Raw genomic sequence first — 17,581 nt, 5'->3', positions numbered from 1 at the left:
GCCAGGGCGTGGGGGGTGTGGGGAGGAAGTGAATTACTTCAGTTTATTATAATGTTTACAAAACAAATAAGGAACCTAAATGTTAAAACGTTAAATGATCTTGCTTGAGAACTGTAAATCTGCATCTTGTATTTATTTCTCCCCCAAATCACCATTTATCTTAATATTTATTAAACCTGAAAAGCGAGATATGCATTTTTAGAATTGAAAATCAAAATGATTTATGATTACAAGTTATACCTAGTTCTTCCATTTACATGACTTGCACGTACTCAGATTCACCATTTAAATTCCCAGCAATGCTTTTCTGAATTCTAAAGTTAACACATACTCCAGCTTACTTGAGTAGTGGTATATACTGAACTTGAAGAACTTAACAAAGTTTTGGGAAAAAATTACTGAAAAAAGAGATTTGGTAGCACAGTGGAAAAGTCCAACATGCCTGATGACAGATTGTCAAGGGAAGAATTTTGCACTGTCTTCTCATCAAAATTTTAATACATAACAAAAAAATAAAATGTAAATTTACTCTCATCCATTTGTTTTGATAGTTTCTTCAGTTTAATTTGGCAAAAATCCTCCTACATGTTGAAAATGGATTTCAACTTGCAAACCGAGATTAAACTTTTATGGGTGTCCTGCTGGCACTGGAGGAGGAGCCATGAAATGGGATTTTAATAATCATTTGATCACTCATTTATAGCAGTTGCTTAAATGTCTGTGTTTATAAGGTGTTTGACTTTAAAAATAAGAAGTAGGTTTCCAGATTCCTACCAATTCCAAAACTCGAGCACAAGATTTTTACAGTTATTGTGTTATTATAGATCTACTTTCACATTATTAAAGTCAGCTTAATAAAATCAGCTCTTAATTTTACAAATTAATTAAAGTCTGCATTTTTTCAAAGTATTAAAAGTTTAAATTTTTTGTAACCATTGTTTATTTTTAGGACTTAATTTCTGTAGTCTAATTTTTAAGTGACAGCTGCATCAATTAAACCATTTCAAAATAAACTCTTAAGTAGAACATCACCACATGATTTTGGTGACTCTGTGTAGAAACCTGACCACGTTTTGTTCTCTCTACCTTTGGACCTGAAGCCCATTGCTGTATTTGAACTGCCCAGAAAAAAAATACAGAAGGCACTCTTATTATAAGGCTAGCAGAAAAATAAATGTGAAGTTTTAAGCGAAAGGTCTTCAACCTTTTACTAAAACATGTTTGGCACCTTGACCTTTAGACACTAATGCAGATCTCTGTATTTTCATACTGTTACCCAAAAATTACAGAACAGCCAGGACCCTACCCTACAAATCTGTCATGAATAATCTTTGATCCTGCATGACTTGAGCTTAGTACTTGTGTGATTAAACATTGCTTGTACAAGGAAGATTTGCCAGGTTGAATTCTCTCATTCCCATGAACTACTTGAGTAGTTCTGAGCCTTATAGAAAGAGTGTACTAAGATGTGTTTCCCGTTTTTTGGGGTGTTTTGTTGTTTTTTTCAAGTTAAAAGGAGAAGAAAAAAAAAAAAAAAAAGAGCTTCTGTTAACTTAGAATTTGAATGAAGCTGTTGTAGTGTATTGGCTTGAAATGTTGTTTGAAACCCAGAGTGGCTAAGTTGAGCATATATTAGCAGGGTAGGGGGAAAAAAATCATGTTGAAAGGAAATTTTAAGCTTTTGTTCTCATTTAAACAAAATAACCAAGGTGGATCTGCAGTACTTTGTTATCGATCAGGAACTTCTGAAATTTTAGGAGAAACCTGAAGTAACGTTTTAACAACTTGGAGGTTACCAGAAGCTCTGAAAGACAATTCAGGATATATTGCATCACGTTTTCTGATGTCCAGCAATCTGCAAGTGTCAATTTTGTATTTTAACTCCTTCCTTTTACCTGACTATCAGGGAAGCGTGGTTGAGGCTGACCTGACATGTCATGATGTCGACTTGCTAGGTGGGGTTCGCAGGGGACATAAACCTTGGAGTTTTCGGTAAGACAACTTTCTTTCTAATTTCCTTCAGTAAGGTTAAAGGGGTGGGGTGGGAGGAGGGGAGGAAATGAGCTCTACAGACCTGATCATAGGGATATTATTGAAAATCTGCCCTTACATGGAGAGAAGCCAAGCACTGAAGGTAAAGGTCAAAATTAGATTTATCCGTGGCCCGAAGGAACGTGGCACGTAGGTTGTTACAACTGGAATAAAAAATAAAGATGACTTGCACTTGAAAAGAAAACTGGGTTCTATCTTAGGGATGCTGGAAGCACAAAAGATTTTAAACACTGAAATTTTTCCTTTGTAATTAAATCCAGGTATGGGGTGGGGTTTTTTTCCCCCCCCCCCAAAAAAAAAAGGAACTTATAGCACACTTCTTCAGAGTTGAAGAATACTGTTTGGAATTGTGTCTAAGTAGAGCTCTGTAAAATAATAAAATTTTACCTTGGAAAGGACAACAAAACTGGCATATATCATGAGTTTGGATCATTCACATATGGAACACAGTAATGCTTAGAAGGCATTAATTGAGAGACAATTGATAAACCAAGCACAGCTGTAGCTGATGGCATTGTAAAACCACTGGATTTTAGTGGTCTTTTTTTGTGGATGGTGTGATACATTGATTCGAGACCAATAAATAGCAAAAGCTGAAGAACAGATTTGCAAATCAAACCTGAAATACTCGGGACATGTTGAATCCCTCATGGTACCTGCTCATCTTGCACATTTCCTTAGCCAGAAGCATCAAGACCTTTCTTTTCCTGACTGTACCTTTGCACAGTACTTTGAGAGGAGCCGAGGAGTTGGGACGCGCTTTAGGCTGTAGGAGCATCCCAGGGTCGGTCACTCTTTGTTGTGGAACTGAACAGCATGACAGTTCTGACACCAACAACAGAAGAAATGTAACTGGTGAGTAGAGGTATTTTGTAAGGGTTTTTCAGATATAAATTGTTTAATTCCATCAAAACTTTGCTTGGTGTAGCTTGACCTGAGAGCAGTTTTGGTTGTGCGGAGCTCTCGGTGCTGTTTCACTTGAAAGACTAAACAGAAATAAGAGGATCTCTTTTACCTATGGATTCTCTGATCTGCATGGTCACATGGATTTATAAGAAGTGTGACAGGACTTGTTGAATATGCACAGGTGACCTGTCTCTTGGATTTGAAGCAGATGGCAAAGGCACTACAGGAAAAAAGAAAAGCAAACCTGAGTGGATTGGCTTTTGCAAATGTGGAATTTGGAGGTAACAGCTGGGACACACAATGTGTCTTCCTTCTTTCATAAAGCTGAAACATCAATCTCTTATCAGTGAGGTCATTTAATTTGAAACAAATGTAATTCTGTTATTATAATCTGTGAAATTACATTATATGCAAAAAAAAGAAGAAAGAATGAAAAGCAGACAAAACTTTTGCCTTCCTCTCTTTGATTCAGCTTTTCTCCTTGGTACCAGTGAGCATTCAGTCTTGCTCCTTAATTTTCCATTGAGCTTTTTGCAGAGCTTGTGTGAGTGGACACACAATTCCTTCTCTCCTAAAATCTTCACATCAGCCTCTGTGGGAGGTGATTGTAATTCCATATAAGCTTCAAAGAATGAGTATCTATTGCATCAGTACCTCTTTACATGACATTTTTCTGAGTACCTTCAGTGATTTGAATTTGGCATAGAGAAAATGTACACCCAGTTGGAATTTAGGAGGAGAAATGGTATAAGCATTAATTTTGTGATATGAAAGGAAATCTTGGAGAGCATTCAGCTGTCTTAACAATGTCTTTGTTTAAATTTCCTGCTCTGCTGCTTTAAATTCTGCAAGAAGCAGGGAAGCAAAATGTTGCACACACTACACACCCTCTGATTAAATATTGTTCAGGCATAATTGAAGATAGTATTGTAATGCAAGTACTAAGGATAACTAAAGACAGGTTGCATGAGCAATAATTTGATGTTTCTTATGCTCATTTTTTAACCAGCTCCTGGATGCAGGCTGCTTTCTGACAGACCTCTTTAAAACATGTTCTAGGGTTCTTGAGCCCTACTTGAAGTCATCAGGCTTTAAAATTCAATATGTTGAACCAGTGGGGTGCAACTTTTTGCTAGTAGAACACCAAAAAGGATAAGAAAAGCTTGCTTTAAGTTTCAGGTCTGTTGTGTCAAGACCAGAGATCTTGAACTCATTTTTTTGACTGAAAATGCACAATCATTTGAGATTGCAGATTTTTATCTCCATTGTTCTGGGGAGCTCTTTCCCTTTTGTTCTGCTCAGTGCTGGCAGTAGCAGCACTGAGATCATGTCCTTAATGTGCAGTTGTGTTGAATTGCTCCTGTCCTTAACATCCAAACCATCTTAGTTAATTTGACTCCCAGAGATTCTGGCTGAGGTCAGATACTCAGCATGGAGCAGCTGCTTTAAACACCAGGAGGAGGTTACAAGCAGGAGGATGTCTCTTACAACTTGTTTCTTCACATTAGCTGTAAATGGTTAAACATAGATATCATCAATTACCTTGTTATTTTCTGAAGGGGAAGTAGTTCTCTGAATCTGACTTGACAAAAGGGAACAAGTTAGTTACATCTTGATTTATATGTCACCCATCCCAGGAAATGTTGAGTGTCAGCTTGGATGGGACTCAGAGCAGCCTGATCTTGCTGAAGATGTCCCTGCTCACTGAAGAGGGGTTGGACTAGATAACCTCTAAAGATCCCTTCCAACAGCCCAAACCATTCTATGGTTGTGTTTCTGTGTGAGGCAGGTAGGTGCCCTGTACCAAAAGGAGGTCTCTGAGTTAAGGGTGCCATGAAGAAGTTGCCAGGAATTGAGCAGGAAGGGCAAGACAGTTAAATAGGTGAAGTGATTTCAAGTGTCCAGCTTAAAGTGCAGGAAGGAGAGTTTCCCAGCTGGGGGCAGCAGTTGGCAACTTCTTTCTTTGGAGGGTTCTTTAAATTAAAAATGTGGTTATGCCCACGTGCAAGGCTGGAAAATCTGGGCCAGAACACTCAGCAGTAGTGCTGCTGCCTCTGCCAGATGGAGGTGGGGGAGTAAAGCACAGATCTGTTGGGAAGTGGGGGAGTTCCACCCAAAGACTGGAAAGATGTCAGGATGTGGCATGTTTTGTGAGTTAAAAGGATTTTTCTGTGAGACTGTGCTGTGAAAATCAGCTCATAATTGGAGGAAGTTGCTGTTTGACTTGAATGTCTTTAATGTATCTGAAGAACACGTTTGGGCTATGTGCTCCTGGAAGGAATCCTCTTGCATTTCCAACAGTCTGCCCATCACAAAACCAGACCTTATTAGATTGCTTCCACTTCTGAGATGTGTAAGTCAGGCAACTAAAGCATGTGACTTGGGCTGAGAGAAGGAGGATTGAAAGGAATGGTTCTGGTATTTTGTTCATTGATCATTCTGTGAAGAATTTGCAGCACTGCATTTTCTGGATAGAGATGGGCAGACCTTTGGGAGCTGAAGACTGGTAAGACACTGGTAGAACTGTTTTTTTTTGCCTTAGCACCCTTGCAATGTTAAAAGCTTCCTTTTCTAGGTTGTTTTTTCCTTTTGATGTTTTGCTAGTATTGTTGATTTGAGCTGTTGGCCTGGTCTTGAAAACAACAGCAGCTAAGAAGTACGTGGAAGTTTGAGACCTGGAATTTTTTCAGTAAAGCTGTTCCTGGCTGTTGCAGGGATCCCTGTGTTGAGGTCCTGCTGCACTGGGGTGAGTTATGTCTCAGGCCTGAGCACTCAGGAGGGTCACAAGAGTGTCCAAGCTGTTTGCAGGGTGGATGTAGGTGTGAAAGCAGCATGGTCATACCCATCTTGTGCTTCATTGTACAAGTCTGGGCCTGAGGTGGCTTGACCTCAGCTTCCAGCTTTGTTCTCAGGTGCATTATCCCCATCCACATGTGTCCATTGCAGTTTTTCTCAAGAGTCTGGCAAGAGGGAGGCTTTTCTGCTGCAGAACTTTGTGCTTCTTTGTGCTTCCTCTTTGTGTGCTTTTCCCTTTTCCCTTTTTATGATGAATTCTCAGCACTTTGTTTCTCAGCCTCCTGCCCATCTTACTTTTACAAGAAGTAAAATCTTTCTAGTCCTCTGATTACTTTTGGTGGATTTTAGTCCAGGACAGAGCCTCCAGACATCACTTAGAGCCTTGGTTAATGCCTGAGGTGTGGCAGCAGTAGTTACATTTGAGGTGATGCTGTTTGAGTGATTCTGCTTCATTGACTCTAAATACCTTTGTGTTCTGTTAAGACCTTCCCACCTCTGCAGGGCTGTTCCACTGCCAGCTCAGAAGAATTTCCACCTTCTGGAACAGTACAAGAGGTAGCAGAGAGGAGGAAATTGAGCCTTTATTGGCTCTGGGGTTTTGCTCTGTTGTCTGAGTCCTAGGTATGGTAATATGCTTTTTGATGCAAAGTACATTTCCTGTGACCCAAGAGCTGTGTTAGGTCCAGAGTTCAGCTTGGTTTGAGATTTAGACCTGCACACTGGTGGCAGAAACCCATCTGCTACTATTTCTTGGAAGAGTTAATTTGCTGGTCAGATGCACTTTTCTTGTAGGTCCCTTGGTCTCTGCCCTGTGCTGGTGGATCATCAGCCTGACTCTACAGATGCCTCTGGATTCTATAGCACTCAAGAAATGAAGATGTATTTGGGTTAATTTCTTTTTTTTAGGGAAGTAGTGACTTGTGGTCACAGCTGTCAGGTAGGTCTTGATTCTTAAAATTTTATAGTTTCTCCAAAACTGTTTTTGGCTCTTAGGCTTAAAAGATGCCCAGGGTGGGGGGCAAAGTGTGGTAGTGTTTTGCCTTGTTGATGGTACCTTGGTCAGGTGTCACAGGTGTCAGCTGGTTCAGTGTAGGCAACAAGAAATCTTGCAGACTGGTTGTCACTGGTGTGAGTACATGAGCCTTTAGGGTTTTAAATCCTTGCATGTTCCTAGTGGATTTGTCTAAAAAAAAATTAAAAATGAAGTGATTAAAGGCCAGTTCATGTCACAGCTGGACTACTTTATGAAATGTCTGGGTAAATGGTGAAGTGACTTGTGTTTTATTTTATCTGTGGAGTATTCAGGTTGATCCATCTTCGAACAGTTTCTCTTTCCTTAGTGGGCATTTTCTGAAAAAAAATGGTCTGCTCCAGATGGCTGAGATTTATTTATATACTGTATGCCTAAAAGAAGCTTCCAACATATTGTAGGAGAAGAGGAGTTAAAAAGAAGAAAGCCTTACCACAGAAGTCAGGGAACATAACTATTTTTTACATATCCAGGACCAAGCCTCAGGAAAGCTGATATTCAAAGACTGAAGCATAAAAATGGTTTAAATCATCACTGGCTGTATGTTGCATTTCTTTTAGTGATCTGAAGCAGTAACTCAGGTGACTGCCTCTTCATTTTCCAGATTCAGGTTTGTAGATGGTTTTACAGATGCAAGGAATTAGCTTGCTTTAGACTGATCAGGATCCTCCCAGGTGTGCTGCAGTTACTCAGGATATCTGCCTGCACACAGGACAGGTAACCTGCTTCATTTCATTTCATTTCATTTCATTTCTCTTCATTTCATTTCATTTCTCTTCTTTTAATTTCATTTCTCTTCTTTTAATTTCTTTTCATTTCATTTCATTTCTCTTCTTTTCTTCTCTTTTCTTTTCTTTTCTTTTCTTTTCTTTTCTTTTCTTTTCTTTTCTTTTCTTTTCTTTTCTTTTCTTTTCTTTTCTTTTCTCTTCTTTTCTCTTCTCTTCTCTTCTCTTCTCTTCTCTTCTCTTCTCTTCTCTTCTCTTCTCTTCTCTTCTCTTCTCTTCTCTTCTCTTCTCTTCTCTTCTCTTCTCTTCTCTTCTCTTCTCTTCTCTTCTCTTCTCTTCTCTTCTCTTCTCTTCTCTTCTCTTCTCTTCTCTTCTCTTCTCTTCTCTTCTCTTCTCCTCTCTTCTCCTCTCTTCTCCTCTCTTCTCCTCTCTTCTCCTCTCTTCTCCTCTCTTCTCCTCTCTTCTCCTCTCTTCTCCTCTCTTCTCCTCTCTTCTCCTCTCTTCTCCTCTCTTCTCCTCTCTTCTCCTCTCTTCTCTTCTCTTTTTTCTTTCCTTTCCTCTCCTCTCCTCTCCTCTCCTTTCCATTTCTTTTCATTTCATTTTCATTTCATTTCATTTCACTTTGGAGTTTTGCTCCTGGAGAGGCAGGAGGGTAATGGAACACATCCTCTGTCTCATTGCAGTTGATTAGCTGCTTGCATAGCAATATCACTAACTAGCAATGTCAGATTCTTCACCACATCAATGAAAAGGGCAGCAAAGCCTTTCCTGAGCTTGTGAAGTCTTTAATACACATTTTTTGTAATAGAGATCTCATTTGTTGCTTTTGTATTTGCTGAATGCCAGCTTCCTCTTCTCCTTGGCATAGGATTAGAGGGTGTGTGCTCTGTTACAATGACCTTTTGCTGTTTGAAATGTAATTATTTCCACTCTCATCTGTTTTTAGATGATGATGGATGGACACTGATGGCCACTAAAGCATGGACTTGCAGTGTGAACCAGTGGCAGGTACTTGTATCTAGTCAGTGGTCTGGTGTATCTGGAAAAGGCTTAGCTGCCATGTGTCTCTTGGCCATGATTTTTTTCTGTCCTCAGTTTATTAATTTCAGTGTTGATATAAATGTTTGTCTTTATTTATAGCACATCCAAGAGCTGCACTGCAACAGAGCTGGTAAGTTCAGGGGAGGAGCACTGAGGAGTGGACTGACAACTAAGCCCTCAAGAGTTAATCTGTTCAGGTTTTTTTCTAATTAATCCTTACAGTTTTATAAGCAGATGTTGGACTGATCAGATAGCTGCTGAAACTGTAAAAAAAGTCAAGAAACAGGGAATATTTTTAGCATTGAGGAGGGAAAGCCACCGATTTGAGAATCAGATTTTTAATAGTTTGGAAGTATTTTTTTTGTCCTTTGAGATAACCAGATGCAAAGTCACCAGTCTGCTCTCTGAGGTATTTTTTATTTTATTTTCATGTTCCCAATAGAGAATTAGTGTCTTTGTACTGTTAGAAACTATTGAGTTCCTTATTCTCATTTATTTCTCTGCTGAGTTCAGCTGAGGATTTCTCTGTCCTCTGTGATGGGGGATTGCTGGTCTTTATAACAGGAACTCCTGTTTTCAGTCAGGTTTAGCCTGTGTTTTTTCTGGAGCCTAATGAAGGTTTTACCTAATGTGTGTCTTGGTTCTCTGATTTGGGCTATGAAGGACTTACCTGTGAATCTTGTTTTGACAGATAATTAAATCTCTGAATTTCTTCCTTAGGTAACCAAGCAAATAGTCTCTCGTATATGCTTTGCTGGCTTGAACCATGTGTAGACAACAAGGTTTTCCTATTCATGGGGAAAGATGTGGCCCAAGAAGTTAAAATCTAGGTGAGCTAGAACTGAAATAAACAAAATTATAGGAGATATCTTAATTATAGGAGGATCTTAATGCCACAACTTGGAAGAATGATGGAGAAGTTCTTAAATACGAGCTCGCTTTAACAGTCATGAAAAATACAATTAAAATCTGTACATTAAATGTGAAATATACTGTAGATTGGGTGTCTTGTAGAAGAGCCCAAGTGTCTGCTTGTTGTGGAAATGATGTGAGCAGTGACTTACCCACGTTAGCAGTTTCAGGTGGGTGTGTTACATGTGTTTGTGCTCTTCTCTCTTGTGCTCTGCAGTGGGCTAGAAACTGCACGTGCCTTGTATAATTTGTTCCCTACCCAGTCCTCTTGTAATGTCCAGTTTTTCTAATAAATATCTTTTCAAGTCATTGTTTTGTGGCTGTTTTCCAAGGGTCTGAGGGTTCTCATGTGTTGCTTGTCCTCAGTGACATTTTCTCTTTGGATCATGAAGGGAAGAGATGGACAGAAACTCAGAGTCGTTTTCTTTGGATGGGAACTTTAGTTTAAGGTGTCAGGTCAGAATGAAACACCTTTTCTAATAGTTTCTCTGTTTGGAGTATTTTCTTAGAATGTCCTGATGCTTTAGATCAATTAAAACCATTTTAAGCAAATTTGAAGGAACTTCTCATGAAGCAAAATTAATTTTGAATGTTTGTTTGGACAATGCTAAGGAAGAAAATTGGAAGTTTTGATCTTGTGAAGTGCCAAGTCCTGTGGAAATTCTGGCTGTATGAAGTCAAGATTTACCTCACACTTACATCAGTACCAAGGGTTTAGCTTCATCCTGGCTTGTTTGGGTTTGTTTTCTAGGACTGAGAAGAGCACACTCTGGTTTAATGTGCAGTACCTCACTGTGTTTGCAGTATTCTGCCATGTGATTGCTTCCAGCTAGGAGGGTGAAGATGGACTGTGTGCCTGCATAGTTATGTGTTCAAGAAGTGACAATGAATGTGTGTGCATTTATTTAAAATTCCCTTTATTCTGTAGAAGTATTCTGCCATGTCCTGTAGCTCCCTTTGCCTGGTTTTTGTTTCAGCTGTGCAGACATTACCAGAATCGTTCAGAATGATGCTTTTTTCTCATGGTTAATCCATTTTACATGCAACATCATATCAGTCTTGCTTAACAGCAGGAATGAGCCATTCCTAAAACCCACTAGTATCTAAGTGTAAATTTGGGAGTTAGCATGAGATTATGTTGGAGACTTGACCAAGAAAGCAGGGGTAGATTTGATCCTATAACAAACATGTTGGCAAATGAAAAAAAAAAACAAGACAATTGTCCTGAAGTTATGAAGTTTTGACATGGCTCTAACCCCCTGCAAACACACAAAACCTCAAATACCTCAATTTATCACATCATGATGATGGTGCTGTGTGTGCAGCCCTCTGAATGCAGCTCTTGGTTTGTAACTGGTGTGGCAGGCAGCTCCCTCCTGAGAAGAGAAAAGAAGAGGATGGGCTGATGTTGTATTCATTCAAAATTCAGTGAGTGTCTCCTATTATGGGAAAAAATGAGGTTAAAACCTGTAGGTTTACCATCCTGTGAATAACTGAGTGTATTGGTTACCTGGGGGTGAGAAGGGAGATGGTTTTGCAACCAGAACTGGACTGGAGAAATCATGAACTATTTGTGGGCAAGGAGCCTTTGGAATCTGTCACAACATCAATAAACATGCTCTGTGTCTCTGTGAACTCCTGCTCTTTGTGAAGGGAGCTGTGAATTGGAAATAAATGTTGTGTGAGGATTGTTTTCTGGGGAGAGAAGAGGGCTGGGAGGATATTTTTCAATGTGCACATCCTCTGGTTGTTCTCTTGTCTGAAGAGCAGCAGTGGTGTTGCTCTGATGCACAGAAGTCTGTTGTCTGTAGCTGGGAACAGTTCTTGTCATTGTGGACCTTGGGCTGATGCTGTTGCTTCAATTTCTTTTACACCTTGAGGAATGAAGCAGTAAAGTGAGCAGGCAAACAGGGTGCTGCACAGTAAGGACAGGGATTGCTGAGGCACTGCAGGAACATCACCCATTGCAGCCCTGAGGAAAAGGGGATGTTTTACACCTTAATGCCAGCAAGGCCTGTGACATGAACCTGTTAGAGCAGGTCCAGAGGAGGGTCATAAGAATCATCAGAGGGCTGGGACACCTTTCCTAAGAAGACAGGTTGAGAGAGTTGTGGTTGTTCAGCCTGGAGAAGAGAAGGTTCTAGGGAAGACAGTTATTTTGTGATTTCACCTGTGTTTCCTTACCCAAAAGCTATTTCAGAGTCTCTTGCATTTATGAAAATAACAGGAGAGCTGGGAGACCACTGGCACAGGGGAGCATCCCTGCCCTCTGCCCATGTGTATGGCCCTGGATGCTGCAGCTCTTTATTGCAGAGTGCTGAGCTGTGCACTTCCCAAGGACTCCTGCTTCTCACAGCTTTGAATACTTGAATTTCTCTTAGCAAAATGCATCGTTAGGGACATAATGGGAGGTGACGGGGACAAGTGGTTTTGTAAAACAAAATCAGAGTGTTTTGTGCTTCAGCATCCAGTGTTTTCTCTTGCTCTTCTCTTTACACACTTGATTTTGCAATAGCCTGGAAAGCAAAGGAAGGATGGCAAACAACAAACACAGATCTACCACTTTTAATCAAAAATACAAATATTTAGTCAATACTGCTCACATTAAGCAGCACCTGATGCAGATAGACATTTTATCCACAATTTGGCCCAATGTTGGAGCTGAATGCCAGCCCAAAATTCAAGCTTCTTGGGTGCTGGATGCAGGTGTCTGGTAGGAAAAGGGGCTTAGAAAAAGGTGTTGGAATCATGAGCTCATCTAAGTGCATCTGTAACAATCCACACAGCATGAGCAACAAGCAGGGGGAGCCTGAAGCCATGGCACACCAGGAAAACTGTGACATGGTGGCTGTAACAGAAACGTGGGGGTATGCATCACATCCCTGGAGTGCCAGTTGATGGCTACAAGCTCTTCCAGAGGGATAAAGAGGGGAGGAGAGGCAGTGGGGTGGTCCTGTGTGTTTGGGAATGCTGTGAGAGCTCAGAAATCAAGTGATGATGGGGCTGAGAGTGGATTAGGTTAAGGGCCAATAAAGCTGGGATTGCTGTGGGACTCTGCCACACACCTCCCAGCCAAAGCAGCAAGGTGGATGAAGGTTTCTATGAGCTGCTGGGAGAAAATTCACAGACACTTGGTGGTGTTCCTGTGGGGGACTTGAACCTCCCAGGTATCTGCTGGGAGTACAGCACAGCAGAGAGGGAGCAATCCAAGAAGTTCCTGGAATGTGTGACATTGGTGTTTTCATTTTAGCCAGAACTGAGCTCTGAGGTTGTCTTTGCCTCACAAGAATCAACTGGCAGAAGCAGTTACCAGAAATAATGAGAAAGGGACCTTGTCTGGGAGCTCACAGATGAATCTACTCTCATGTCATGAATCATTCAAAGCTGTTGCTGTGCCAGGCAGTGCTAATGCTCTTCTTCCTCTGATTGCAGTGCTGCACTTCATGACAAGGCTGGTTACAGATAAGGACACCTGCACCGTGTGTCCAAGTCCAGGTATCTGCTTCCATCACTCAGTGAGTTGATCTGCAGCATTCTGTCCTCACCATATTCCTAACTACTGCTTCCCAGAGTCATAATGATTACTCACAACTTTGATTGGTTTACTTCTTCATGATATTTGGAAATTTTCCAGTATGATGAACAGGAGCTGCCACTCTCCTGAGTGTCTGGTTTGAATTTCCCTTGCTGCAGCTTGAGCTTCTGCCTGTTGCCCTTTCACTGCAACACAGAGAAGACTCTGGCTTCTTCTTTATAATCCCACTCGTTAGCTGAAGGCTGCAGTTAGAGCCCCCTCTCCTATACCTTTCCCAGAGTCAACAAGCCCAGTCCTTCAGCCTCTCCTCAAGGGATGTGCCCTCCAGCCCTGATACCAATGCCATATTCCCTGTCCAGGAAGATGCTTCATTAAGTCAGTGGAAGAACAGTGCTGATAGAAATTTCATTTCACCTGAGGAAGGAAATTCCTGTTTACCTGTAACAGTTGGAAGACTTCATGAAAGAGTCTGGAGCAACAAACACCTGAAGTACAAAGATTGGTGTCTGCAGAGCTATTGTACTGTCCACTCTTTTATATGGGTCTGAATCATGGGGCATCTACCTGCAACTCCTTGAATTCCATCAGTGCTGCCTCTCTCCAATCCTAAACATCCACAGGATGACTCTGTGACCAATGTCCCTGTCCCTGAACAGGCAGGGTCACCAGTACTGAGGCCGTGATGCTGAGGATGGAGCTGTGCTGGGCAGGGCACGTCTCCAGGATGGAGGATCAGCAGCTCCCTAAGATTGTGCTCTATGGTGAACTTACCCAAAGAGGAGATCCAGGGACTTGTGAAACAACCCCTCAGCTTTGGCCATGCTGACTGCCATCAGAGCTCCACTCTGGCCACGTGGAGACACAGCATCCATAACCCTGCTGCCTCCTTTGGGAACACACAGAGAATCAGTCTCAAGGAGAAAAGACAGCACAGACAGACCCGTGCCTTGGCTGTACCATCACAGGAGACTTTCTGCTGGGCCTTTTGCAACCCCACATTGGCCTTATCAGCTATCAGCAAGCATGGGGAGAGCCCTTCTGAAATCTCCAGTCATGAAGCCAAGCCATGAAATGAATGAAAATAAATCCTGTGACCTCGTGGAGCTTCACCTATAAACACAACTTCTTGGCAGCTGACTGCCTGCCTCAGTCATCAAAAGTTCAACCAGGCTGAAGAAACTCTTTGGGGAAGGCAGCTGCACAGCCTCTCCAGGCTCTGGTATGAGTTACCTTAGCAATTATAAGACAGATTTTGTATTTTGATACCACACCAACTTCTGGGCATTTCTCTGAGAGAGGAAAGTGAGGAGCCTCAAGAGAAGGAAGCATCAGCTGGGCTCTGGGCTATTGTCCTTTGCACAAAGGACACAAAAAGCTTTGTAAAGCCAAAATACAGCTTCAGTAGCAAAGCAGTGCCTGAAGAACTCTCCATATGCCAGTGCCTAACTGTGAGGCTTGGAATGTGACAAAAACATGGAATTAATTGGAAAATTACTCCTGTAGGAAAAGTAAGCACTGTAAGTTTCCTCCTTTTTTTGAATGTCCAGGTCTTTAATTCAGTTTTCAGTGTTAGAAGTGAGGTGACATCAAACAGCAAAGAGCATAGATAATTCCTGACCAAAAGAAGGGACCTTGCTTCGTGTATCTGCCTTCCTTAGACAAGGAAAATTTCCTTGGCAAGAAGCCAAAACATTTTGTTGACCCATGAAAGAGTTAGTTGGTTAATCATAAGGGTTAATCTTGGGCAAGTACATGGCTGGATGGCAAAGAAATAGATGTGAACCAGTAACAGGCAAAATTAGGTTGAAAATTAGGAGGATCCTATGTATTAATTTGACAGGGAGCAAAAGCTGTTCTGAGACACCTCTCAGCATGACATCAGCCTCTGCCATTATCATCTCGTGTCATCTTGTCAGGTTTTAGAGAGAAAAAGCATTATCTCTGTTAACACAAACAGGTGGATCTATCTGTGGTGAGGAAGGAGGGATTTTCACTTGGACACCATCCATGCCATGGCCATTTTAGTGCCTTTTCCATGCTCCTACAGAGGATGAATTCAGATGGTGGTTTCCATCGTGTTCAGAATTCACCTGAAATGCTTTGTCCATCCCCTGGGCAGTGACACTTTGCTAACAGAAACAGCTTTATGACACTTTCCAGCTCTTGGAGAACTGGGCAGCAAAATAATTCCAGTCTCAGACTTTTTGTCTCAACTTGCATGAGTGGTGCTGGTGTTCAGTACAACACAGAAGTCTTTAAGAACTCTAGAAATCACAGAATCACAGAATGTTAGGGGTTGGAAGGGACCTCAAGAGATCATCGAATCCAACCCCAAATATTATACCAAACATAAACATTAAGAGTCCAACCCCAAACCTATACATTGCAATGTCCTTCTCTTAACAGTCTGTCTTCTCTCAAGGGTAGGAGATGATTTCTCTTGATATGTTTCTTTTTTTTTTTTTTTTTTTTTCCATTCTCAGCTACTCAAATTGATAGTGGGTGAAATGTAGACATTTATTTTACGTGTGGATTAAAAAAGTCTAAGTCTCTAACCATTTCAAAGAAACCAGGGTACCCAATCAACAGAGAAGAGAAATGCTGGTTTGTGCTTAGCACAGTGCTGCAGAACTCTTCATTGCTGATGGACACCCCTCCTGTCAGCTCAAACAAGTAAAAACATTCCCCTGGCATGTCTGAAAAGTTAAATAATGAATAAGCAGCTGACTTCCCCGGGGAGTCAGGGCAGTCACAGCAGGGAAAGCAGCAGCACTCTAGGAGATTTGTTTGATGTGGAGCTTGCCCAGAACCCAAGATCCTGAGTTCACTCCTACAGCTGGACAGCCAGTCCTCTCCAACCCTTGGGAAGGAAAGGAAAGCATCTGGTTTGTCTTCCAGCTACACCAAGGAAGGAAATTGTTTCCCACGCTGCAAAACTCTCAAGTTTTCAGCCTTTTTGCTGCAGCCAGAGAATAAAAACCTAAGCCCTTTGAAATCAAACATCCAGGAGATGCACTTAGGGCAATCAGCAGCCCAGAAAATACTTGTGGGGCTTTCACTGAAGATTTTGAAGAATGTGGTTTAATTTTCCTTACATCCTTCGAGTCTGCCTGCAACTTTACCCCTTTCTGGTGTCCCAGGGACCCGTGACTCAGCTGCATCAGAACCTTGGCTCAGACTGCTGAGGAAATTACTAAGCTGTGAGAAACAGTGGTGAGAAATTCCTGGTGTTGTGATAGGAAACAAAAATCAGAGAGGCAGGACTGTTGACATGGGCTCCATTTGGAAATGAAGAATCGAATCAGAGTCAAATAAATGGATGCAAGGAAGAAATTCAGCAAGAGCTGTGTTTGTGTCCTGCAGCCCAGAGAAAAGTCCAAGTCTCCAAAGGCTCTGCCTCAGGCTGCACCAAGTGCTTGCAAATGCACCTGAGCTACACTGATATAAAACTACAACTGGTTGCAAATGCACCTGAGCTACACTGATATAAAACTACAACTGGTTGCAAATGCACCTGAGCTACACTGATATAAAACTACAACTGGTTGCAAATGCACCTGAGTTACACTGATATAAAACTACAACTGGTTGCAAATGCACCTGAGCTACACTGATATAAAACTACAACTGGTTGCAAATGTACCTGAGCTACACTGATATAAAACTACAACCTCCAGGCAGCTACAGCAGACTTGGGCTCAGAGTCACGAAGCCTTTGAGTGTTGATGAGTTTCAACACATCACACAGAGCCAACATGGTGTAGACTGTAGAGCCTGGCTACCAGCAGTAGTAAGTGTTGAAAAATCATGAGGTAATCTGTTTTTTGAAAATAATCCAAAATGCAAATTAGCTGCCAGAAGGAAATGGAGACAGCTGGATGGCAATGGCTAACTTGAAATCTATTTAAAACCAAATTATTCTGCAAAGGGGCTGGGACTTAAGCATTGCTCTTTCGAGACCTTGGTTCTATTTGAATTGCTGTTATAGAAATGCTTTGTCTAGTGTGAACGAAGTTATTGCTTCTCCCCCCAAAATACCAGATTTTATTTTTCATTAGCAACTAAAAACACTTTTAAGATGCTGCCTGCATCTCTCAAAAGGGCTGCAACCAACTCTGAGGTTTGGATGCTGGAAGTCTGCCCTGCTAGAGGTGCTGTTAATACTGGTGAGGCCACACCTCAAGTGCCGTTTTGCAACCCCATGGAAAAAAAAGAGATTGAGGGGCTGGAGCAAGTCAGAGAAGGGCAACGAAGCTGGTGCAGGATCTGGAGAATAAGTCTTACACGGAGTGGCTGAGGAAACGGGGGGATGTTCAGCCTGGAGCAAAACAGGCTGGAGGAGACCTTGCTCCCTACAACCCCCTGAAAGGAGGTTGGAACGAGGGAGGGGTTGGGCTCTTCCCCCTAATAACAAGCAGCAGGGCAAGAGGAAATGGGCTCAAACTTGCTTTAGGGGAGGTTTAGATTAGATAGAAGAAACTTCTACACTGAAAGAGCAATTAAAAGCTGGAAGAGGGAGGTGGAGGTGTTCACAAGCCGTGTAGATGTGGTGCTGAGGGGCACGGTTCAGCTATGGGGGTGGTA

The sequence above is a fragment of the Heliangelus exortis genome, chromosome 24 (assembly GCF_036169615.1).
Source record: "Heliangelus exortis chromosome 24, bHelExo1.hap1, whole genome shotgun sequence".
Classification (NCBI taxonomy): domain Eukaryota; kingdom Metazoa; phylum Chordata; class Aves; order Apodiformes; family Trochilidae; genus Heliangelus; species Heliangelus exortis.
This window is presented reverse-complemented; position numbering follows the sequence as displayed.